The sequence below is a fragment of the Adiantum capillus-veneris genome, chromosome 4 (assembly GCF_014529385.1).
Source record: "Adiantum capillus-veneris isolate H3 chromosome 4, ASM1452938v2, whole genome shotgun sequence".
Lineage (NCBI taxonomy): Eukaryota > Viridiplantae > Streptophyta > Polypodiopsida > Polypodiales > Pteridaceae > Adiantum > Adiantum capillus-veneris.
The window spans coordinates 53,687,623-53,715,130 of NC_140934.1; the positions used below are offsets into that span (position 1 = coordinate 53,687,623).

General features: G+C 42.1%; 1 pseudogene; it reads right to left on the minus strand.

Annotated features, from left to right (window-relative positions):
* Window positions 1-808: 808 nt before the first annotated feature.
* Window positions 809-27,508, minus strand: part of LOC147459176 (uncharacterized) — a 109,692-nt pseudogene continuing 82,992 nt past the window's right edge.

Genomic DNA, 27,508 nt, shown 5'->3' on the forward strand with positions numbered 1-27,508 from the left:
CACTTTGACATGAGGTTAATCTCTGATCCATGATCTATCAATGCAATGTATGGCTCTTCTAAGACTCCCACTTTTACCAAGGTCTCAACAGTAATTGATCTTGCCCAATGACTCTTTGAGTAATAACTATTGTGAGTGGTCTCGACTTCATCTTCATTATCCAAGAAGCAAACCTATTTTACTCTTCCCCTAGACTTGTAGCATCCAACAACAGTTTCATCACCTCGCTCGCCATGTACTCCCTGTGCATTTAAAGTCTCTCCCTCATCCTATACATGGATAGATTTAGTAAGAGAATCTTGTCGCTTTCTCTTTATAATATCAATTATTTCTTCATGGAACTCCCGCTTTGCTATGCCAAGGACCTCACCCAAGGTAAATTCCACCTTAATGTTCAAAATCCTCTCTTCCAAAACCTTTTTGAGATCAATCTTGCTGCCTCTATATAAAATTGGAGTTTGTAGGCCGGAGCCTTTGCTTTGGCTTTCGTTGCTTCATTCTTCTTCGCTTTAGAGGCTTCCTGCATAGGCCACTTTATGGATATGCATCTGTTGGGGAGAAGCTGGTCTAGGAGGCACTGTTTCATTTATGTCTCCACTCCTCATGGCCCTTTTTGAAGGCCCTTCATCCCCATTCTCACGTCCATGTTTTTTCTCTCCAACAACAGCCTTGTTGGCTTGACATTTAGCAATGTATGCATGCACTGACAAAGAGTCTACGGGGTCATTCCAACCTATTTCTAGCCGAATGCAATCTCCAGCTTCATGCAAAACCTCCTTAGTCATTTTACCCTTCATAGAAGATTCTATTACGCATGGTCATATCTCCCCAATCCATTAGATTCTTCTTCTCCAATCCTAACTCCTTTCTTGTTAATAGGCTCCACCTTCAACCCATAGGCGGAAGCCTTGACCATTGAAATGGCATGGCTAGTAGCCATGTCTTCAACTAGCTTCTTCATCCTGCCTTTTCCAAACTTTGTCCCCAAGAGCTTACCCATTTCAATCTTACCATCCTTAAAGAAAACAAGCTCCTTCATCAAAGCATATTTGAATCTTTCACAATCTCTCCTTGCATGGTCCTTACTATCACACCATATACATCTATTTACAAAGCCTTCTTTGTTTTTAGGTCGTTGCCTCATAGATTGACCTGATGGTTGCCCCTTTTCTTCTAGCCTTGTAAGCTTTAATCTTAGATCTTGCATTCCTTTAACAATATATCTAGGATGGATTTGTCACTCTTTGGAGCCACAATCAGAGGCTTTATGGGACTCTCAAGAACACTTGGATATCGAGTATGGTTGACTATCATCTTATCTCTTTGTCGTTGTTGCTTAGCTAGCAGTGAAATGGTATCTTCGACCTCAATCCAATTGGTCTTTAAGCCATGCTCAACATCATTATCCTCAAGTAGAAAAGTCTCTAACTTCACTTGAATCTCTTTTCCTACTGCTTGTAAAAAGAGCTCCATCTTCTATGAGTTTAGAGTTAGCCTTTTCACTCTTTGAGAGTTGATCATGGTGGCGTTCAAATTCCCTTAGTAGTTTGGTAGGTGAAAGTCCCTCTTTTGGCCTAACTACCCACTCTAGCAAAGTTATCTTTGTCACCCTTTCAGAGTCCACCATGAAATACTCTTCCTTTCAAGCTAATTTAAATGCTTCCCAAGTTCCCCTATGATCATTTCTAATTCCCCTTACATGCTCTCTAATGTTAGGAACCACGGCTAGCTCAAAACTTTGTACCATCTCTGCTTCGGGCACTCGATGCAACTCCATCTCCTTTACATACACACAAAGATATTTTGTTACATCTTTACCATTGAATTTTTCCAATTTCTTCACCACTGATTGAAGTGCTTTGGTTCAAGAAAGCTCCCTCCTTTCAGCAGCTTGCTGCTACTGCATAAACACAACAAAGGCTTGAAACATTTGCATTTTGACGGGATCAAATTGCACTCCCTTTTCGCTTCGGGTTTACTAAAAATGTGTTAAGAAGTGTGCAATGGAGCTAGGAAAGCGTCGGGCCTCTGATTGTGAGGATTCAAAGCAAAATCAAGCAACTCGTAGAAGATTTGAAGCTAAAAACACACTCCAAAAGAAAACAACTCCATTCATGAAAGATTCACTTTGAAAAAGAACAAAGATCAACTCAAAACTTTTGTGTGTGTGAAGTTTAGGTAGCCTCGCTCCCAATTGCACAAATGCAGTGCTCTTTCGCCCTGTTAAAAACCTTAAATTGGCGCTTCAATTACTTTTTGTGACCATTTCATGGAAGCTTTAGAACTTCATTGGATAAGCCTAAGATTTAATTTGAGAAGGGGGAACCCTAATTGGTGGCCTCACAGCCTCGAACACGTAATGGAAGTAGCACAGGACCGCACTAGCACTCTGGATTGGAATGGTTGTGTCTCCTTGATTAGATGCCCAAATGAGCTCATTCTTGGCTTTATAACTTCCCTCTCAGCTTGAGCAATAATGGAATCATCGTTGATGTGGCATTTTGAGTTCTTTTTAGCCCTAGAATGCCCCTTTTTGTCTATAAAATGCCCAAACAAGTTGGGAAAAATCCCACTACGCTCAAATTTTGTATTGAACCTCATTTTTCCACTTGGAAAGCACGTCTTTTATGTGTGTGCTTGAAACCTGCTATTTTTGGCCGAGATCACCCGCATTGAACTTTCTAAGCAAAACAAGCGTGCCACTTCAAAACGCTTGACATTTGTACATTCCTTTTTAAAAAAAGGAATGATTAAATGTGGTAAAACATGCATCAGTGCCACTTCTTGTGTGTTGCATGCCCGACAAGGTATGTACACGCCTGCAACCATGGCATCCGTTTTTGCATATATCACACTATGTACATTATAGCATTTGGTTCTACACATCAAAAGAAATCCACTCTTTTTAGAGAATCTTTTCTTGAGCTTATAATTCAAGAACCACTACATATGGGAAAAATGAGAAACTTGTAAAACTTCTCATCTTTTCGTCATAACAAGCCTCCGAAGTTGATGTACCATTGCATTTTGCTCAAACACTGAAACAACCATTTCTTACGATCGATTGCATATTGAGAAGACTAAGGATTTCTATAGATCATGATATAAAATTTTCCATTAACATCAATGGGTTGGTAATAAACTTACACATGGTTGTTTTAGCCTCATAATTTTTTTTGTACATAAAAAACATGTATAAAAGAGTCGCGTTTTTGCCATTCTGCTGCACTATCATCAAATTTTATATATGTCACACTCATTATTGTTATTATATACATGTTTTTGTAGTTTCCTTCAAACCTTTACATTCATAAGGATCCATGGAGCACGCAAAAAGCATAATAAATCTCCTATCATAGAGAATTTTGGGCACAACAATAGAGTAATAAAAAACAGGAACCATGGATTGATTGTGTATATGCCCTCCTTCTCTACCCATCTACTCAGCTGTTGCTCAAGAATGGATGCATACAACTGTGCCAATGCGTGTCCAATAATGATAGTGCGTTAATTCCCAAGATCCATAGGGTCTCTTGACTTGAAGATAGGTACAATAAAGATAAACTCCAAGTATCAGGCATGCCCTCACAAATGGCACAATTGAACATCACTGCTAGAAGATCTGATAGAAAATCCTTGGCATGTATAAAATGCTCAGTCACTAAGCCATGATGATCATATGTTCTCCCAGTCTGCATCCTATCAATGGAGTTCTTGACCATCTAGTGGTGAAAAATCACGTGTGTGGGCATGGCTTGGGGCCCCCGGGAAGAGGCAGTTGTCCAGGAACTGTGTACAGAGATGATGCATATTGGACCCAAGCCTTTGTAGAAGTAATGGAAAGAGGGAGGGAGTGCTCATGAAAGAGTTTCCATGCCTCACCTGAGTATCTTCTCTAAAGTATCATAAAATATCGTCTAGTGATGGGCAATCCTAGCATTGAAGTCCCCTAAGATGATAATGTCACCATTCTGATAGAACCATATGTCCTCATCTAGAATAGAAAAGGGAGATTGTCATCTAGGTGGTGCGTATACTAATCTACTCAGTGGAAAATAGCAAATTTCAATGTAGAGATATCTGCCTCTCTTTGCCCTTAGTCTCACCCACATGTACCTAGCCTACTCATCCCTGCGAGCTATATGTACCAATGGTTGCAACTCCTCCTTGAATAAAACTTCCACTCCCCCTGAGCCTCATCCTCTATGCTCTGATCGAGTCTCTTGTTTGCAAGCTATCTCCCATCTGTATCCGCTGACATGTAGCATAGATTTCCAAGGGGTCTGGTGTGTCTCAGAGTAGAAGATGATGTCCCTCCTAGTGAAACTATCCTTAAAAGCATCTACATCAAGGTGTAGGGATCCATTACAATTCCAAGTGGAAAATTTGAGTGTGGTCCCGTAGGTCTTGCACCGTCATGCGGAGCTCTAGTATCACCATTCCTCCATCTCGATAAAAATAAATCTTTTCTATTTCCCTCGCCGCTCTAATATCTGGCATTACCTCCTGTATATGAGCAATCTACAAGAGGGTGAGGTCATCTCCGAGAAAGATGCCCGTCTTCTTCAAAAAGTCCTTCTTTGCTTCCATGGAAGGGAAACGAAGGATAAGTGCCCTGTAATGGAAATTGCCTATGAACTTTGAAAGTAGCGAAATTAGGAAATTAGGTGAAGCACTTTTAAAAGATTACTTTGTGAGCATAGCAGGTGAACTTAATTGATGGTAGCAACATAAACATGGTACTTAGTTAACTTGGTATGAACAATACTTTCGCAAGAGAGAGAGAGTTTAGAGAACATGACAAGAGTTGAGGACCGGACTCATATGGAGCCGGTCCCCCCTCCAATAGGCATTTGTATTATAGTTTCTCCCATCAAGAGAGACTTGGTACAATACAATCTTTGTGTTCCTTATGACCTAGGTGATGCAATAAAGATGGAAAGCTTCATGCATCACAAACATAACATAAACTTGAAGAAAGCATTAACTATCCCAAGCCTCAGTCCCAAGGCCTCAAACACCTTCGAAGGTGGAGAGAGCTAGCGGGGAATGAGGATAGGGAAGAGGAAGAAGAAACATTCCATAGGAGAAAGAAATAGTTCCTCACTTATCATTACTCTTCTTTCTAGCATACATAATAGCATAGTAATGAAGATGGAGAAGTGGCAAGCTTAAGCATTGAAGCATGGCTCTTGGTTGGATTTGCATTCCATAGCCAAGAGTGTTGGTGTAGGCTCTCACTCTCACAAGCTTGGAGAAGGAAGTGGTGTTCCTCAACTTTCACCAAGTGAGAATGGCCTTGCAAATGAGTGTGTGTGTGTGTGGAGTATATCCCCCTAGCACGCCCCCTCCTTGATTTGGGCGAGTGGTGGCATTTCTGCATGTTGCAAGCTCATTGGACCCCTATCCCCCTAGCCAATCACATGCAGCATGCAGTCAAGTACATGGGTAGTCTTTTGACAAGTTTCCTGCTTACCCCTTAGAGAGAGAGAGAGCTTCATAATATCTAGATATTTCTTAGATGGAAGTAGAAGCTCATTGGACCCCTCTTTAGTCCAACCAATAGCACTCAAGCACACCATGTGGTTAATCTTAGTGAGAGTCTGACATGTGTCCCATGTGATCTTTTAGAATTTCCCTAACTTTGAGATTTTTATGTATAGGAAGCTTCTTAAGCAACTTCCTCATTAAGTGTGTAGGTTCTCTTTTTTATTCAAGCATCTTACCCCCCATGCATAGGAAGCTTCTCAAGAAACTTCCTCATTAAATGTGACAAGTACCTCAAGTACCTTAGTCATCAAGCATGACAAGCACCTTAGTTGGAGTTCCCACCTCCAACTCAGCCCTATCTTGCTTAAGTTTAGGTCGGGTTCCCACCTCAAGCCCAGCTCTAGCTTGCTTAAGGTTCCTACCTCAAGCACAACCCTAGCTTGCTTAAGTTTAAGTCGAGTTCCCACCTCAAGCACAGGCCTAGCTTGCTTAAGGTTAGAGGACTTTTAACACTAACCATTGGAGGTCTTAATTGAAGCTAACCCTAAGGTCTTTCAAGATTCATTAGTTAACCTTTCTCTTTGACAGAGCATCTCTCGTTTGGGCCCCTTTACCATTGGCCCCATGTTGAGATAGATCCATAAGCACATGTCTATATTCTAACCCTTGTTCCCGTTTATTATCCCATATTAAATGATCAATTTAATATGAGAAAATCATTTGGGTTGGTTAGATATTAGATATTTAAGGACATTACCTCTCTCTTGAAATCACAGTCGTCCTTGACTATGAGGTAAAAGAGATAAAGTCATAGTCATTAGTCAATTTGTCTCAGCGGGTAGAGGATCCCTTTTTACCCTACGACATCATTCCAAGATGGATAACTAATCCATTTTGGTGCTTGGGAGACATAGCTGCCGCAAGCATGTCCGCTCTTTAGTCCATTTCATCCTCCCAAGTAGAGTGACAAAATCTACATGGTGTTTGAGAGACGTTGTCATCCCAAACATGATTCTTAGTATGCATACTACTTGAATTTGTGCACAATAAAGAGAGAATTAGTCTTATAAGACAAAAACCATTGATGATTTAAAAGAAACATGTACATTTTCTTACTCTAACGTAGCATTGTAAGTATTGACAAGGTTCATACTATCATTAAACTGGATTCCTTGCATCCATCTAGCATCTTCAAAAGGATAATTTTTGAACTTAATAAGATACCATCGGATAATCTTACCATGTCGTAGTACCTTGTCGTCATGCCGAAGGATAGCTTCGGGTTGTAGCACCTCTACTTGGTCTTTGATTTTGGGAGGGTCTTCATAATTGGTTCATTTGGAGGCTCTCCTTTGTAGGGCTTAAGTAGGCCCACATAAAAAGCATTGTGTATGAGCCAATGGTTAGGAAAATGAGTTGATAAGCCACTGTGCGCTCCTTGCCGCACTGTCGAAGCAAGGGACTTGCCAATACACCGTATGCGAGCCACAAACGGCTCCAAGCACACAACAAGCCTAAACTAGCAAGCTCAAGAAAACAAAGGGTGTGTCACTCACCGCTCTACGCTCGCCTTCGTGGTGGATTCCTCGCCGCGATGAAGAAGAAGCTGCAGTCGTGCCGCGCTCAACCACTTCGCCGCCGTCGTGCCTTCGTAATGCTCGATCGCACACACACTCTCCCTCTCTCTCTCTCTCACACACACACACACAAGGAGGTGAAGAAGAAGAAGATGGAGATGGAGCAAGAGCACTCTTCAATTGCACAAATGAGAGAATGAGTAAAAATTAGGTTTAGTTGGCTTTTATAGGAGCTCACCCCATTCACACTTGGGCGCCCATGCTTAACCAACTAATCCCTTGAATGTCCAAGTTAAAGTGCGCCTCTCATCGGCGATCACTCTACCTTTCCCTATTGGTCCGACAAGCCCGGTACCTGACTCTACCAAATACATAATACACGTCCATCGTAGGTGATGGGTGTCCGTGAGCCGTGAGGGTTAACATGCCCCCCTTCCTGATGTAGATTCCGTCCTCGGAAGCTATTGAGTTGAAGCTGGATCGTCGAGGTGGAAGAGCATTTGAGATGAATGTCCTTAGCCTTCTTCAGTCACTGCAAAATAAAACAACATTGGCACAGTAATGGCATTCTCTTAAAAAGCATATGCAGTTTTAGGTAGACACATTGATTGGTCAAAGAATTTCAAACAATTTGTTAGCAATGAACATTAAATTGCAATGTAATCAAATGCATAAACAGATGTAAAGGCAAAAAATTAAACAAGTCTGGGGTCGCTAATTTGACGGTCGAAAAGCACTAGAGATCTAATATTAATACCATGGGTAAGCTTCTTAACTTTCTGTGGTCAATTAAGTTGTTTAATCGCGAGAGCCAAGTATTCATGTTCGAGGGCTGACTAGAGGCTATATCTAGAAAACTTTGTAGTTAAGCTACCATAAAAGGAATTTCTCATGAAATCATCGCCTGACTGATTACTTTTTCTTTGACCCCCCAAAGTCTTTTCACAGTGATTCAATTATGATGTGTGTGCTTATTTTGTATGCCTTGGGTTTTTTGCTTCTCAAGGAAAAGCGCCCACACTGGGAACCTCTAGGGCTCTAGTACCATAGGCAATACATGTGAGTGAAGTACCAAATCAAGCTGAGATTTCTCTTCCAGCTTAAAATTTTACATTGTGGCACTTTGATTTTTGCTTGTTCATTTTCAACATTTTAATTTTGTAACTTTGGGGGGCCATATAACACTGTTACACTCCCCAGGCTCATCACATTAGTAAACTCCCTTTATAATACTTAAGCTAAAGGTCAATAGGGTTAAGCCCACTAGAAAGCCCTAGTACATTTCATACAATGCTGCCTAAATCGGATTAAGAACCTAAGTAACCATTGCTTATTAGGAAGGCATTCCCCATGGTATTAAGAGAAGATTTCTAATACCTAGCTTGGTCAAACTAGCTTAGTCGGACTGCTTGATTTTTACACCTAAACAAGTGATTATGACAAAAGATTGCATTGAATTAAATGTTGGATACTAAGCCAATGCGCTGAATATTATGCTACCGATCACAATCAAAGCAGACAAACATGGATGCAAAAAAAGATAAGGGCAATGCTAATGGACAAGAAACACCTGTTTGTGTTGATGGTCGCGCTTGATTTGAAGGTTCCATGAAGATCCAAATCCTATCAATAGCAACACGCTCCTGTACACACTATGAAACACAAACAATACCTCTAGGAGGCACATCAGTGGGAAAAGAGAACTTTCTAATCACTCAACTCTAAAACAGAAACACTCCTATCGTACTAATCTTACCTACCCTCCATCATTCAAGTGATGAGGATCAAAGGTGTTTTATGGCATAGGTTTCTGTTTCACTGTACCAGATGTGACATGTGTAGGTCTGAGTCAATGTTTTGACTTTTAATGTGCATACTCGTGTGCTAATTGCTCTTGCTCTTTTTTTTTTTTTTTTTTGCGAGTATAAAGCTTTATATGTACATTCCCTAAGATCGGAGATTAAGAGGTCAGGGAAAAAGGTTGAGAGGGAAACAAGTGAATGATGACTGTCAGCAAACACTCCCCCCTTCCTTGGGTAGATCATACCGTTTGAAATGAGCTTGTCACTCTTTGAAACCAATTGTTCCAGTTGGTAATAGGTGAGGATTTTTGCCAGTAGTTTTCTATTACCCTAGGTGCCTTGTCAAGCTGCAAGGGTGGTAAGGTACTCTCCCAGGATCGAACTTGAAGTGGTTCATCAGGTGATTCTTGAACACTGAGAGGTGTGGATTCTTTTGTAGCTTCATGGAGGTCCACTACTATAGATGGAGGCTGTGTAGAATCTTTTACCTCTATGGATGTATTACATGAGGAGCTAGAATCTTCATGGGACTCCCCCCTTCCTGACCTAGGTGGAACAAATCGTTCTTTCTTTGGTACCCAAACTAGCTCGGGAGCAGGTGTGTAGCATTCTGTGATTTTTTTCTTTCCACGATCATTGATTCGTTTTGGAGCTACGGGATTGGGCTCACTTGGGTCAGGTGATAGGTAAGAGCACAATCTACGTTTTGGCACCCAGATTTGATCATTTCCTTGATAGTAGCCTTGGGCTTCCAATAGTCGTTTAGGGATCCATCGCAACATTTTCTTACTTTTCTTGGAGTGAGTGGTACATTTCTTACAAGGCTTCTGTTTTTTAGCACTAGCTATGGTCACTAAAGAAGCTTTAGGGACCCACTTGTATGTTTTCTTCGTTACACTAGGATGAGTCTTGTCGGAAGCGATATGCATTGCTTGTAGCATATTTAAGGGTATAGGCATTTCATCCCCCTCAGGTGTTACCCAGGTCGTCCCCCTATTTCCCCAAGTGTCTATGGTTGATGCTAGGTGGACCCAATCCACATTGTCTGATTCCGTCATACCCGGTAACACATCCATATAAGGAGAATCTTGGCCAATGTCTATATCCTTCTTACAAGTGTAACAATATTGTAGTGGGGCCGAGTGAACTGTGGTGTCAGAGCGATGATCAATAATGGTTTTACTCCCTAAGGGGTGTACCTTACCAGTCACCAAATCCACTCTAAGGATAGAGTCTTGGAATTGCAAATAGACATGATTTTTAGACCAATCGTGAACCATTTGTGCTTCCCTCATGAATGGTCGTCCTAAAATCATTTCATATGACATAAGGTGTTTAGAGAAATCCATTACAATGAACGTATGTCGTACCTTGTGTCCTAGAACTTTGATCTTAAGATCCTTGAGCATCCCCATAGGTTTGGCTATGGTACCATTTGCCATCTTTACCACAATGTTAGTAACACCGAGGCGGGGTTTTCCCATGGATTCCCAACAATCTTTTGTAACGATGCTAACTCCCGCACCACCATCCAGAATTCCCTTTATAGTTAATCCCTTGGTAGTGATGGGTAGGGTCGCATTAGACTCGTCGCCTTCAAAATACTGCCCTAATTCGTTAATGGGTACCTCAATCACAGACTCGTGTCCATCTAAGTCAAGTGATTGCACATGATTTTCCTCATCAATCATAATCGAGTCAGGCCTATTTGGTTGCGCAAACTGCGGTAATCCCGTTCGTAGCTCTCCGTTAAGGAATGCTCGAAGTGCAAGGAATAACTCAGGATCTCCATACAGCTTTGCTATGATCGTGGTTCGGACCTCAGAAGACATGAAGTCCACTAGTTTGGCAACATTCATTGGCGTTTTACAGGGTGTAGGTCCTTCACTAGGAACTGGTGAGGATGGAATCTCATATTCCTCAATGGGATCAGGTATTCCTTCGTTAAACATCCTTTCCAACAAGAAGGGTGTATGCTCACTTTCTGATGTCCTGTCCTCACTCCCTTCTTGGATGATACTAGATATGGCTAACGGTCTATGGTTCATGTGGGGTGGATGAACTTGCGTGGGAAACACAGTGTCATGAATTTTGATATGCATGGGTTCTGGTTCTAGTTTCCTTTGAGTCTCCTCCACTAAACCTCTTAGATGTTTCACCTGCTTAATCTCGTCTACAGGGTTTGGGTACGTCCCAATCTTCTTTTTACGATTCTTCCCTTTTTGCCCCTGCGGTTTATCTTGGGGGTCTTGGATTGGATTTGGAAACACTTGTGGTGTTTTCAGAGGCTCTTTATGGTTTTCTCTCATTCGGTTTTCATTTGGTTCCATGTTACGGTTTTCTTTGTCGGTCTTTCCCTTTGTGGTATTGGTTCTAGTCTCCATTGTCTCGACTGAATCTGAATCATCCTCGAGGTCATTCATATACACGGGGTCATCTCCTGTTCCTATGTTTGTTTTGGAACTTGGCTTTGAATTTTCCGTATTCTGCGACTTCTTCCTTCGTGTCTTCTTTTTCTTTGCTTGGATAACTGACGCGGTATCTCTCTCTTCGAGGATATGTCCTGGCCCTTGAAGCATGGACCGTGTAATCGCATAAGCGGGTGCGACGGGTGGTATTGGTGACGTCACACTAGCAATTTCGACCAAATTTAGGGGTGTGATTTTAGGCGCATTTGGGTTATAGGGGCATTGGGCAATCAAGTGATCTATGCCACAACGATTACATGTGAGTATTGGCATTGCAGACGTACTCCCTTGATTCATTTGCATCTGTGCAGCATTCTTTTGCAGCCTAATAGGGCACTCCGCTACTCGATGTGGTCCACCACACTCGTAGCATTGAAGAGGTGGCCTCCTAGCCTGGGTGTTGATATTTTGACCTCTGGATGCGAGAGCAGCAGCTTGATAAACCGGCTTGACTTGTCCCCAACAATCTTCCATGTAGTATATAGGACATTCTTCCAATGTATCAAGTCCGTAGGCAATACTAGTGTCTATTTCCTCCTCACAACCATCTGCATAAGCATTTGATGGCTCGCAACCCACTTGGTTCATAGGGGCGACTCTTGGATGCGGGGGCTGCGGTCCTAGCACAGGAGGTGGTAGCGGTGTAGCTTGTACAACATTTTGAGATCTAGGGACCATGTGTTGCGGTAGTTGCTCAACAGGTGGAGTAGGCATCAATACAGGAGCTCGAGGCGCATCCGTCCAGGCTACAAGTGGTCTATTTGCCATCATACGTTTGATCATTAAACAATCCTTAGCTTGGTGACCATACCTACCACATGCGTTGCAAGTTCCATTAAATTTTACTCTAAACGTAGGGCACTCACTAGTGCTATGTGGACCTAAGCAAATGGAACACCATTGTTGCTCCCTTCTTGGATACATGTGACTATTTTGAGGGGGTCGATTATCCTTAAGAGACTCTTGGATTGCCTTGGTGAGGTCTGTCAAGAATGTCTCAAATACCTTTGGCTCATTGGCAATGGGCTTTGCAGTCATGGGTTCATACTCAATGGCTTGTGAGCTAGTGGATCTCGTGTCAGTAGACACCCTCATGCCTGCTATCATCAAGTTGTCCTCTAATTGGATTGCATTGGCAGTGACATCTTCCCAGGTTGTGATACCTCTAATCACTAGTCCATTATAGATTCCTTCATTCCTCAACCCTCGAATGAATCGATCAAGCAGTTGGTTATTGTTGAAGCGCTCATTTACAGGGCAGCGAGAGTTTAAGTGCTTTAGACGACTAATGAAGTCCCTTACTGACTCTCCTTCCTTACGTTCGGCCTTCTGCAGCTGAGATGCTACACCCCAAAGCACACCTTCTCGTATGTACTCCTTTAGAAACAACCTTCGAAGGGTAGGGTAGATTGTTTTCTCGTCCACCCTTAGGGTCCTATACCAATCTCCAGCCTTCCCACTTAATGTCAAGCTTAAGGCATTGCACTTATGTAGTTCGTTGCGTTCCCCTAAGGAATCACATACTTGTTCAAACACTTCAATGTGTTTCCTAGCATCTTCGTCCCCATTGAATTTTTGCGTGAGTTTGGCAATTTGTACTGCCTTACTTCTAGGCTCTCTATCAGATGCATGACGCATATTTTCCGCGATAGATCGACCTATGGTTTGAGCAAACACTGCCAAGTCACCTATGTGAGGAGGCAGGGCCGGCGGAGGTACTCTTGGAATCATATGTGGGAGAGGAACGGGTACCGGTCTTGGCATATGTGTGGATGATGCAGGATATGGAACATAACCGGGCATAGGTCCACTCAGATAAGAGCTAGGGAGCGGCACTCGAGGAGCGTAAGCAAGTGGTACTATTGGAGGTGTGGGGGCCATGTGTGCATAAGGGGCTAGAGGCACATATGGTCGAGGCCCCATATTAGGTACTACGACACTAGGTAGTGGCACTGCGCTAACCGTAGATGTCATCGGTACATTCTCTGTCAGGCTTATCCCTGGAGTGAGCACTGTGTTTTCCTTGATAGAGGGTTGAGCCAAGTTAGGGAAGCTAAAGTTTTCGCTCGGAGGCTCAGATTGCATAGAGACCCCAGGTGAAATGACGTAAGATGGGTCCATGGGGCTCATTAGAGGAGTCTCCATTTGAGATAGAGTAGGCTGTTGAGCCTTGCTCGTATCCAGAAATCTCATGGGGCCAGTTGAGAGTATATTTACCCCTCGGTTTTGCCTTTCTGATTGAATAATGCCATGGATAACATTACAGATCATTTTCTGTTGATCTTCGATGCTCGTGGCACTAGAGGTGGATTGTACAATCTCTATCCATCCTACATGGTAGGCGTGGCCAGAGTGTAGATCCGTCAACACCTCAGTGTGGAGGTCGTATGTCCAATGATCATTAATGAACAATCCTTCTAGAGTCGACGTGTTAACGGTTTCTTGTGAGGTAGAAGCAATGTTGCTCCCCGTGGTTTTACTTGTCACCAACGGTACTCTAGAGGGAACTTCTGAAGGAGGCAGCTCAACAGGGCCTTCTTGGTAAGAAGTTGGTAGGATATCCACATGGACACTCTTTGGGGGTGTGGGGTCCACGTGCGATGTGAAAGGAGAGTCCACTTCCCCACCCCCTTTGTGTGCTTCATTTGCATCAGGTTCCGAGCGAGTAGCTCTACCTAATGTTTCCATGAAACGGCTAAACATACTAGTACTAGGCTGTGGAGCTTCGGGAGTTGCATGGCCTTCTCTCTCAGTGTTTTGGGTAGGGTATGCTTCCATGATTTCTGAGTCGGAGGAGGAATCACTAGCGGCTATTTTAGGGTCTTGGGTGGTGCTACCTTGTGTCCCCGCTGAGGGTCTAGAGCTTATCGTGGATGGGTAATGGGTGTCCGTATGAACAGAGGCACCCTCAATATGCTCGTGTTCTAACACTCGCCCAGAGCGTAAGTGCATGTGCTTTTAATACCCTAAGGTGTCAAAAAGCTGCTCTAGGAGGCCTTGTGACTAGTTTTTAGCGTGTTTTTTGTTTGTTTTTTTTGCTAGATTTTTTAGAGCGTGTCGTGGAATGGGCCGTGTGATAGCTCGAAACGAGCGTATCGGTCAGAGGGTCGTGCCGTGCTTTACAGCACTCCGTTTGGTCACTCTATGCCCTCGAAATCCCTAAAACTGTCAATTTCCAGTAGGGAACTAGGCCCAAACTAGAAAGTCTAAGGGTGCAAGTGGGAAGAGAAAGGAGGAGAGTGGAGGACTTGTCCCACATGCTCTCATTCTCTCTTGAGGGAGTAGGGTATATATATAAGAGTGAGTCTAGTATATATCATAAGACTGAGGACTGAGGCCTGGGCCTGGGCCTGGGCCTGGGCCTGGGCTTGGGAAAACGATCCCGATCTATCTTTTGTACAAACCAACCCGTACGTTTTAAGAGTCACGTTTTTTATTTTCGAAAAATATCGCCACCCACTCGCTCGCGTTTTTTTTTTTTTTTTTTTTGTTGATGCAGAAAAACGCAGAAATTAAAAAAAAATGCAAAAAAAACGCAGAAACTGCAGAAAATTGACAGAAATTGCGGAAAAATTGCAGGAATTGCAGAAAATGCAGAAAAATTGCAGAAAAAACGCAGAAAAAACGCAGAAATTGCAGAAAATTGACAGAAATGCAGAAAATTGCAGAAATTGAAAACGCCGAACTTGAAAATGCAGAAATTGCAGAAATTGCAGAAAATTGAAAAAACGCAGAAATGCAGAAAATTGACAGAAATGCGAAAAATTGCGGGAATTGAAAACGCCGAACTTGAAAACGCAGAAATTGCAGAAATTGAAAAAACACACACAATAGCAGAAATTGAAACTTGACAGCAATTGCAGAAAACGCAAAAAACAGAAACCTTCCACACACTCCTTCCCCGCCTTTCCTATGATAGAAATTGCACCACAAGGAAGCGTAAAGTGCTAACCGAGCTTAGTGTAGGGCATATCCCCGGCAGCGGCGCCAAAAATGTGCGCTCCTTGCCGCACTGTCGAAGCAAGGGACTTGCCAATACACCGTATGCGAGCCACAAACGGCTCCAAGCACACAACAAGCCTAAACTAGCAAGCTCAAGAAAACAAAGGGTGTGTCACTCACCGCTCTACGCTCGCCTTCGTGGTGGATTCCTCGCCGCGATGAAGAAGAAGCTGCAGTCGTGCCGCGCTCAACCGCTTCGCCGCCGTCGTGCCTTCGTAATGCTCGATCGCACACACACTCTCCCTCTCTCTCTCTCACACACACACACACAAGGAGGTGAAGAAGAAGAAGATGGAGATGGAGCAAGAGCACTCTTCAATTGCACAAATGAGAGAATGAGTAAAAATTAGGTTTAGTTGGCTTTTATAGGAGCTCACCCCATTCACACTTGGGCGCCCATGCTTAACCAACTAATCCCTTGAATGTCCAAGTTAAAGTGCGCCTCTCATCGGCGATCACTCTACCTTTCCCTATTGGTCCGACAAGCCCGGTACCTGACTCTACCAAATACATAATACACGTCCATCGTAGGTGATGGGTGTCCGTGAGCCGTGAGGGTTAACAGCCACCTCATTGATTGGCTTCAGAATTTGAAAAGGACCATAGTATCTTTTTGCTAGTTTAGCATGATACTCTTGATGGCCCGTAGGATTTTCACCTGTCGTTTGCCTCAATTGAGCCTTAGGAAACTTAAGTGAGACCCAATCATTTTCTTTGAATGTTAAGGCCCTTCTGTGCTTGTGAGCAGTAGATTTTTGCCTTAGTTGGGAGATGGATATAGCCTCCTTAATCTTTTGAAAAGATGCTTGCAGGTCACGGCTATACTCATCGACAACGAAGATCTTCCCATGTACTCTAAGTAGCAAGGGACTTTTAGGTCTTCCCTCTATGATTTCAAAAGGTGCTTTTCCCGTAGAAGTATGGATAGTATTATTATACGCATACTCTACAAGAGGTAAATACTTTTACCATTGTGAGCGTTGATCTACTTCTGTAACATAGGTCTTTAGTAGATCAAGAATCGTAAGATTGGCTATCTCACTTTGGCCATCCATTTGTGGGTGATAGGCCGAAGAGAAATTCAATCTTGTACCTATATTTTTGAAGAAACCTTTCCAAAAATTACTGGTCATTCTAGGATCTCTATCTGACACGATGGATGTTGGCAATCCATGGTGTTTGAAAATTTATGATATGAAGAGAGTTGCCATTTGGTGTGCCTTAATAGTCTTCTTGACAGGGATAAAGTGTGCTTGCTTGCTAAACCTGTCTACTATTGTCCATATCCATGTATTCCCATGGATAGACTAGGGTAATCCAAAGATAAAATCCATGGATATACTCTCCCATGGTGAATTAGAAATTGGTAATGGCTGGAGTAATCCAGGTTGCTTCCCTCTATCATACTTGGTCTTTTGGCATACTACACATTTTGAAACATACTCTTGTATATCCACTTTCATGGTAGGCCAATAAAAGTACGTCTCTACTCCTCGAAGAGTAGGTTGAATGCCTCTATGCCCCACATAGGGAGGAGCATGGGACTCATACATGACTTTCTCACGAAGGGAGTGGGTAACACATATCCTATTTCCATTGAGAAGATAACCATCATGTAAGTTGAATGGTTACTCTTTCTTCCCCAAAGCAAGGGCTGACATTATGTCTTTAAAGTCAAGGTCAGTAGCATACTCATCTATCATAGAAGATAGATCATTGTGAGTTGCTATTGACACATCATTAACTTTTGGTCGTTGTGAATGTGCATCATCCACTTGATTGTGCTTACCAGCAATGTGAGAAATGTGGAAATTAAATTGTGAAAGAAAATTTTCCCACCTTATTTGTTTGTCGGAAAGCGTTGTTTGCGTCATGGAGTACTTGAGACTTTGATGGCCTGTTCGTAAAATGAATGGAGTCCCCAATAGATAGTGCTTCCATGTGTCTAGGGCATGTAAAACAGCTAACAGCTCTTTCTCATAAATGCCTAAGACCCGTTCATCCGTGTTGAGCCTTCGGCTCTCATATGCTATGTCATGCCCTTCTTGAAGCAAGATCGCTCCAAGGCCATCACCACAAGCATCACATTGGACCTCAAATGGCTTTGAGAGACCCAGAAGCATAAGGACTAGTTGTTGGGAGGTAAGCTTCTCTTTGAGCTTGTCAAAAGAACTTTGCTTCTTAGCAGTCCATGAATACTTGACGTTTTTCTTTTTTAAGTCATGTAATGGTCTTGCTATCTGAGACAATTTTTCTATGAAGCGTCTATAGTATGCACACATACCAATAAAGCTTCTTAGCTCATGTAGATTCCTTGGATTAGTCCATGCTTTTATTACCTCCAACTTTGATGGATCCATACGGATAACATCTCGAGAGATAATATGACCTAAGTATTGAATCTCTTGAAGGAAAAATTTGCTTTTCTTTTGATTGAGAAAAAGCTTATTCTCCCTTAATGCTTGAAAAATCACTTGGAGATGTTGCTTGTGTTCCTCCAAGGAATTGGAGTAGATGATGATATCATCAAAGAACACTCTAGTGAATTTGCGGAAGGGTCTAAAAAATTTCTCCCTCAATCGATCGAATGTAGCTGTTGCATTAGTCAAGCCAAAAGGCATGACTAGATAATCATAAAGGCCAAACGTTGTATGAAACGCGGTCTTTAGGATATCTTCATTCACTATCCTTATTTGATGGTAGCTACTTTTAAGGTCAATCCTACTGAAGTAGGTAGAGCCTTGTAGCTTATCAAACAGATCTTCTACCTGAGGTACGGGAAATCTGTTTTGATAGTGATATGGTTTAGTGCACGATAGTCCATACACATGCGGTATGTACCATCTTTCTTTTGCACTAAAAGGACTGGAGAACAAAAGGGAGAAGAGCTAGGCCTCACCATCCCTTTGTCTACCAGTTCTTGTACTTGACTCATGATCTCATGTTGTTGAGCTTGTGAAACTCGATAGGGAGCTTTGTTAGGCTGTGAGCTTCCTAATAGGAGCTCAATTCAATGGTCATCATCCCCTTTTTTTGGAGGTAAGTCCATAGGGATATCATCGATGAACACATCTTGGAATCCTTTTAGAAAGTTAGAGAAGTCTAACTCTTCTTGATTCTTACCATTCACCTTTGATGAAAGATTAAGGCCTTTTAGGGATTCTTTGACAAAAATCATGTACGCAAAAACTGAGCTCTTCGTTGATTTATCAAGAGCAAGAGGATTTACAAGTGGTATAGTACGACCAGACTCATTAGCATCTATATACATATTCTTTCCCCTATACATGAAGTAGATTCTCCTTTCAAGGAAATTCATGTTGGCAGCCATGCGATTGAACCATGGTACTCCTAGGATAGCATCGTCATGTTGGAGAGGAGAGATAAAGAAGTCTTCTTTGTCGACATAGCTTTGGACATGAAGCCTCAACTTCCCAATCAAGGGAGTAACGGAAGCTTGTTGTCCCTTGAAAGCGGCATCGGCAGTTACAACATCTCCCATCTCAAAAGCTTGAATGCCCAACTTGGTGGCCAACTCCATTGATATGAAGTTAGTAGTAGAACTAGGGTCAAACAAGATGAAGGCATCATGCTCCCTTACATTTCCCCAAGCATAGGAGAGAGATGATCCTTTGCAATGAGCATCCTCTTTTGGAGCTTCAATAGTGGAAGCTCTAGGAGTCTTGTTGCGAGCATTTCTTTTGGGGCAAGAACGATAGCCATGTCCTTCCTCCCACACTTAAAACATTTGTGATCCTTGCGAAAAGTTTCAAGCTTTCCAGGAGAGAGTTTATTTTTACCTTTGTAAACTCCTTTCTCCTTGGACCGATTGTTGTTGTTGTTGTTGGAATGGCCTTGGGAAAAATTTTGGGCATTAATTTTTCCCTTTGCATCACTTTTGTCTTTATTTTCCATGGGCTTGACCTTCCGTCTAACCCCTTGTTGGAAATTGATGCGTGAAACAACCATGGTATGGTGGATCACTTCGCTGATAGAACCAGGCCGTTGAGAGTTGACATACTCGGCCATCTCTTTAGGTAATCCCACACAAAATTTTTGCTTTTGCTAAGAAAAGTTTATCTTTTGAAAGACAGTAGCCTTGAGATGTAAATCCCAAAACTTTTCCACATATTTATGGATAGACTCATGAGAGACGAGCCTCAAACTCCGCCATTCGGTGAGCACTTTGTCCTTTGCATCGCTTGCAAGGAATTGCTTCATGATGGAAACTCGTAGAGTTTTCCATGTTTTTGGGGCTTCGCCATTGCCACGAAGGCTAGCCCACCATTGACGAGCCAATTTTTGGAAGTGCATAGCTACATGGTGTAGCTTGGAGGACTTTGTGAAGCCCTCATCTCCAAAGGCCGAATCAAATTGTTGGATGAAGGTCAATACTTTGTCGGTGGCACCAAAGGTGACATCATAGGTGAGAAAAGAGATACTCTTTCCTCCCTCTTTGAACTTATTGAGCTTTTGTGACCTTCACCATGCAGGGTATGATGGCGATGTCCTCCCATCTTGTATTCTTTAGGAGAATAGCCATAGTTTTCGTCAAAAGAGGAGGAAGGTGAAGAAAAAGGAGAAGAGTGTGACCTCTTTCTTGATCTTTTCTTCCTTTGTTTCCTCTCTTTCCTTTCGGAGTGACGAGGAGAAGGACTATGGGTTAACCGTTTCCTCCTGGGAGGAGTTGACGATCGTTTAGTCCGCCTTCTTCGTGGAGCCACATCTTTGAATGAATTTAGGGATTCACTGCTTTCTTGATCTTTGGATTCCTCCTCTCGTATGGGAGAGAGTCTTCTTTTGGGGGTCTCATCAAGAGGCCTCGTAAGCTCTCTCTCCTCTTGGAGAGGAAAGGTAATCCCATAAGCACAAAGTTGTTGAGTAACTTAGGCTTGTAAAGTGGGGTTGCCCATAGCTTGTTGCAACCTAGTGACAAGATAATTAACAAACATGGGGGCATCATCATTTGCACCTTCATCTGCAAAATCAAAGTTATCAATGTTCATTCTTCTCTCTTGGTTATTGTCAGCCATGCTAATTAATCTTATGTGTTTACTTAGTGTATGCTTTGGCTATTCAAAACCTTAGTTGCTACTCCTCTTAGCCTTTGAAAATAGGCACTTAAGTATCTACACCCACGGCTCGAATTGGTTAATTATATAGAGTAGTGGAGTAAGTCTAACATAGCGAAGTTGATGAGGGATATCTCCTTTCGGAATTCTTATGGCTCAATAATGGTAAAGCCATAGGCAAGTCTAAAAAGACTCCATTATTAAGACCAAAGCTCCCGAGGTGTGCACCATTTTCCACATAGTGGGCTCAACAAAACTGATAATAGATCCCAGTCCCACATCCCTAATATAATTAACAAAAACAACCATTAATAGGCTACTTAAGGACCTCTCTTCCTAAGCAAGAAAAGAGAAACCAAATGCTCGGATACCAATGTAATGGAAATTGCCTATGAGCTTTGAAAGTAGCGGAATCAGGAAATTAGGTGAAGCACTTTTAAGAGATTACTTTGTGATCATAGCGCATTAGGAAATTTCGGAGGTCATTTGGAGGGCCTTCTAAGAAAATGTATTTTTTGCACTCTCTCTCTAGGATATATGGCGAATAATAGAGGCGGGTCCGTCATGGTAAAAGTTCAAAAAGTGTACTTTAAGTAGATTCTTTACCCTTCTGAACATTTGTCTGTAATGATTGAAGGATAATCTTCTTTTCAGTTGCATTGAATGAACCTCGTCAACATGGAGGGAATGAGGCTAACATGGAGGGACGAAGCCGCAAGTGCCTATTCACAAATGGCACAAATGTTACGCAAAAACGAGCCAAATATCACCTTCACATTGATTTGGACAACGAGTACCAACCATTGATTAAGCGGAGTAAAGCAAACACACATATACCTCCCGCATCTATAGACACGCTCAGAGCTGAGGGAGCTAAACACATAGATATATGGATGAGAGGCTCTCTCTATCCTAAGAATCCAATGACTAATGCATCTCCAGCATTTGTCAATCCTACAAGCTTATTGACCTTTGCGGATGATGGAGAAAACGGCCTTCTGGGTTATTGTAAATCTCTTACAAGGCAAGCTGAAACTTATAAGGGCATTCTCCAAGCTCAACAATGTGAAATTGTTCATCTTTCACATTTTCATTCTACAGATCAGGTTACCGTTTTGCAACACAAAACAGAGGTACAAGAACTGAAAGGAAAGGTACGAAGTTGTCAAATGAACGGCACCATCTTCGGTGGTCGTATCCGAAAGAAGAAATTGCACAATCTTGAAACATTCCAGGTTACATCCAAAGGTCTCAAGAAAAGAATCCGAGCATTAAGGTGATGCTTCTTGGTTGACTAAATAGTTTTAGTTAAGTAAATTTTTTGTTTTGCTAGTTATGCATTGTTTTCATGTGCCTAAATAGTGCTAGTTAAGTAAATTTTCTGCTATTTACTTATGCATTGTCTTCATGTAGAGATTCAATCTATCCTGACAAGGAAAACATTGACCCCAAAGCAATATAGGAAAGAGATTGAAGCCACTTATAAGTAGAAGCCTTGCAGCAGATATAGTACATGACAAGAAGTTTAAGGTCCTACAACAAAATTTAGTGGACCGCTTTATTTCAGAGAACTCAGTGCCTGCAAAAGAGATACAAGGCACACTTGATTCACCTGGTGTAAGCAAAAGAGGATATTCAGCTATACAAAAATCTGTCTCATCCATATTTGTTAAGAAGGGAATAAAATCCAAACTTTTACCATCAGCCTCAAGTGTTTGGAAAGAGAAGCTTCAGCTTAACGACGCACAGGGAGAATATCTTGGACAACCGTTTCATATTAAAGCAACTTACAGTGGCAATGGAGCAAACATAGCATATGATGAGTTCAATAACATTTTTATGGACCTGCAGATGTTGCAGAAGAGAATGGTGGAGTTTTACAACATCATATTTGAAGAGTCACGAGGGGTATTACATTTTGTGTTGAAACTGGATGAGTGTGAGCTTGTTAAAGACAAGAAGCTAGAGCGTGTTGAGAGGCGGAAGTGAAAAATAGACCCGGTGGCCTCTACACCAAGACTATGCACAATGGCCTCATCATGGGGGATACACAATAGGGGCACCACCTAGCAAGATATGCGGCTAGGACGCATACATATACACAATGAAGCATGCCATGGAAAACAATTTCAAGATCCATGCCCAAATGTGGAATGGGGTGGTCGGAGAATAAGGTGAGAGAAGTGGTGAATGAGTGAGAATGGGCTTGCTACTCGTGCATGTTAGTAAGGAAGATAATGAGGTAGGGGAAACTTGCGAGTATGCTCACTTATCATACAAGAGGTGGTGAATCCGCACACCTCAAGATGGAAGTAGCAAGATGATAGGAATATGAGAGGGAGAGAGAGAGTGTGTGTGTATGGTGGCGAATCCGCACACCTTTACATAAGCAGAAAAAAAAGGCAAGGAACAAGCATATACCATACTCACAAGGAGATGTATCCAAAGCGACACAAAGTATGGCACCAAGATGGAGTGTGTTGACTGCTTGCAAAAGATGAATACAATAGGTAGCGTATGGTAGGAAAATGAGAAGGGGACAAGATCGTAGGAGGCATAATGGAGAGATGGGAATTGATGGCGAGGAATATCATGAGTGTGTCCACCCTTCTTCTTCTTGAAATTGTGCCTTCAACCCTTAATTACAAGTGGTGTGGAGGTGTGGTGCTCATGTTTTGTGCATGGTGATGGTGATGATGATGGTGTTGTGATTATGTGATTAGGGTTCATGCTACAAGAATGTAGCACAAGAGTGTGTATGGATAGGTGTGTGTGTGTGTGTTTTTTTTTTTTAAAGTGAGCTCTCATGGCCTCCTTATATAGGGAAGGAGGGGAGGATTTAGCAATATTTCTATTTGAGGTGAGTGTCCCACTTTGGTGACTAGGAAAATGGGGTGCATGTGACTGTGGCTCCCATCTTGTCTCCTCATTATTTAAAATACCAGAGTCAATAGAGAGAGAAGATGAGAGAATGTGGGTAGGATGTAGAGGATAGGAGATATTTACAATAGTCTAGCTTTGGCTAGACATAAGCTTATTAGGGAGAGAAGAGAGAGGTAAGAAATTTACAAGAGAGATTGTCAAAGGTGGATAGTTGTTGATGAGGATGGATCCTCCAAAAATGGTGATAGAATCACTCTAGACTTGCCAAGACCTCATTAAAAGATCCTTGTCTCTTGTAATCATGCTTGAAGACTTGTAGAACCATAGCCATTCTAGAGGGAAGAAAATTGGGGATGGCATGTGTCACCATTACACAAGAAAACTGGGGTCCACTACAAAAATCATATCTCCGTGTTCATAACTCCAAAAATTCTGAAAAACATTGAGCTAAAAGTTGAGATCACGAGCTACATCTTTCATGTAGAACGCTCCTTCTAATTCGGGGTTCTTATCTACTTAAAAAATTCAGCCAAATAATGTATTATTTGTGGCTGCAAAGGTCTTTTGGTGGTCCCCTTTGAGTGGACTTCTCTCTTGCCTTCAAGTGTAAGCTCCTTCATGTGTATGAAAACATGACCTAGAGTTTTGAAAAGATTGGCAATCATCTAGATGGAGGTATTATTGAAATTTGAAAGTGGGGTTGAAGTTTGAAAATGAAAACTAGTGAATAAAATATTTGGTAGGGTGGAATAATATATATACATGAAAAATATATTAGAAAATACTAAACTATATAATGTAATTTAGAATTTATATATTTAATATTTAAGGTCAAAAGAGATATCAACAAAGAAAGCTTACTTATTTATGCTACATCGTGATTGATTAGCATAAGTCTTATTTATTTAATAAAGGCTAAAACTTTTGTGAAAAAGGGACGAAAAATCAAAAGTAACTTATATAATAGGAAATATTTTGGTAAAAGGGCAAAGATATATGGGGGGGGTTCCCATGCATGGAAAAGCTTGCCTCATTAGCCCTCCCCCGAAGGCTAGAGGTATTCATGCCTCTAGCGTTGTACTTGATTCTTCTTCAATTGAGGTGGAGGAGTCTCCCTCCTCGGGGATTTCCATCATAGGTGTTTGATCAAATCTCAAAAAGTATTGCTTCAACCTCCATCCATTGACACGTGTTTTGTGGAGTGTACCATCTTCATCCATCAATTGGTAACTTCCATTGGCGTAGCGCTTTCTAATGACAAATGGCCCCTCCCATCTGGGTGAAAACTTTTTATCCTTCCTAGTGTCAAATCTGTTATCATACCGTAGGACCAACATACCTTTCTTGAGACCTTTTGCCCTAAGTCCCTTGTTGAAGGTAAGTCGACGTTGCTCTGACTGTGCTGCATAATAGTTGATAGCATCTTCTCTGTCTAGTTGAAGCCTCTCTAGATCAAGAATGTGGTTGTGGAGATGAGCATTAGGACGTTCTACCTGCCTAGCTAGCACCCTGAGACTAGCCAATTGTACTTCAATGGGTAAAATGGCTTCCTTACCAAACACCTAGTGATATGGTGTGAACCTAAGGGATGTGCAAAATGAAGTGCGATAAGCCCAAAGTGCAGCCATAAGATGCTTGTCCCAATCACTTTTGTGATTGTTTAGATGTTTAGTGATGATCTTGCAGATCATACCATTTACCTTTTCCACCAAACCATTGCATTGTGGATAGTAGGGAGTTGAGTGTCGTCGTGAGATACCTAACTTCTCCATTAGCTCCCCTACAAGGTCTCCTCTAAAAGCTGGTCCCCTGTCAGAAATTATTTCAAGAGGAGTGCCAAAACGGCAACAAATGTTTTCAAATACGAACTTGTCCACTTCCTTAGCTGTAATCCGGGTGGTGGCAACTGCTTCAGCCCACCTGGTCATGTAGTCCACACCCATGATGATATAAAATTTACCTGATTGGCTCCTTGGCAAAGGCCCAATAGCATCAATTCCCCATTTCTCAAATGGTCCATATGAGATTATAGGAGTCTGTGGCTCATATGTGAGCCTCCTATCCCCTGCCTTTTGACATTCCTTGCATGTTTTACACCAATGATGCACATCCCTATGTAGACTAGGCCATACAAACCCGTCTTGTAGAATCTTTCTACTAGTGATGTCAAGTGCAAAGTGTCCCCCGCAAACACCATCATGGAAACTTGAAATGATTTCAGTGATCTCTCTAGAGAGAGGTACACGCCTAAGAATTTGATCCTTACCCTTGCAGTAGAGGTCGTCATTGATAAGGCGGTATTTTGTTGCCTTGCGCACAAGCCACTGCTTTTGGCCCTTAGTAAGATCCTTAGGACACTCTCCTGTGTCCAAGAAACTCATGATGTCAGGCATATCATCGCTACCTTGGAAGAGAGGCAGCTTCAATTTGATAGCACCCACCACTGAAACATCTTGCAGCTTCTCTCTAGCTAGAGCATCTACTTCTTGATTTTCTGCTCGAGGGACATGATGTAATTGTACAACTTGAAATTTTCCTAAAAGTTCCTTGACTTTGACAAGCCCAAGTTCCTTGTATTTGTTTTATTAAAAGCATGGCATCACCAAATACATTTAACTGTTGAATGCCCTGTGTCACACACCACTCTAACCCAAGAGTTAAGGCTGCATATTCTACCTCATTGTTAGAGTGATAATCCAACAGATTCCTAATGGAGAAAACCTTATCCCCTTGCTCGTTGAAGATGACAATGCCTGCTGTAGCTTTGTCCACTTTCCTCTTGTAGGCTCCATCAAAGAAAAGAGAGTGAGCCTCCTCTACCTTAGGGACTTCCAGCACAGGTGTAATATCTTGATCATTTGGCTTTATCTTTAGCTTCTTTTCATAGTGGCAATGAGTGAGAATACCTCCTAGACTGGCCCTTGTGGAGTTCTCCACTTGCATTGTGTAGTCAAACTCTTGTAGCCTTGTGAGCCATTTGGAAATCCTAGAAGAAAGATCCATGTGTTGCATTACATAAGGAAATACTTCTTCCATTGTTAAGATTATCAATGGTCTAGACAATAACTAAGAGCAAAATTTGGTGGTAGCAAGCATTAATGCAAGCACCATGTGCTCCACTGCCGTGTATCCCTTTTCTGATGGAGTCATCATTAGACTAGAGAAGTAGATAGGATGCATGAACGAAGTTTGAGGATCCTTTTGCATCAATACAGCCCCAAGTGTGTCATTTCCCACACTAGGGTTTACATAAAATGGCTCGTCCCACTTTGGAGGTGCTATGGTGGGAAGTGAAGCTAGAATTTGTTTTACCTCATTGAATTGTTGTTCATTTTCTTCACTCCAAGTGAAGATCTCTTGATGGGTAACTTGTTGTAGTGGGAGAACCACTTGGGAGAGCAAATGAATGAACCTACTCAAATACCTCACCTTTTGAAGAAAAGAGACAAACTTCTTTGTTGTGGTGGGAGAGGTCAAAGCCAGCAAGGCTTGAACCTTGCTTGGGTTAGCTTCAATGCCATTGGCCGAGATCACATGGCCAAGAAGAGTAACCTTGCTTTCACCAATGTGGCATTTCTCCACATTGAGTTGGCCCCACAAAGCTTGTAGCCTAGCTAGACCTTCATAAACTTTCTCCAAATGAAGAGAGCGAGAGCTATAGATACAAAAGTCATCAATAAAAACACGGATTGATTTTCCAAAGAATGGCTGAAAAACAAATGTTACATATCGCTGAAAAGTGGCTGGAGCATTAGTGAGACCAAAAGGCATAACTCTGTAAGCAAAACATCCCCATGGTGTGATGAAGGTTGTCTTCTTTTGATCTTCTTCAGTGATGCTAATTTGGAAGTAGCCTGAGGAGCCATCACATACTGTGTAGCGCTCATGTCCTGCTACCTCATTGAGAATTTCATCTTGAAAAGGAAGAGGAAAATGGTCTCTCTTTGTGGCTGCATTAAGAGGCTTGTAATCAACACAAACCCTCCACTTACCATTCTTCTTTGGACAGAAACCCACTCTCAGTCTTCAACAGGATAGTTAAAACCGGCTTCTAGCAATTTCCTCACCTCTTTGAGCAGGGCGTCTTGTTGAATTACTCCTAGCCGCCTGAGCATCTGCACTACAGGTTTACTTCCCTCCTTGAGCTTAATGTGATGTTGTACTACTGTGATGCCAGTGATTTTATCATATTCATCAATGAACAATGTGGTAAA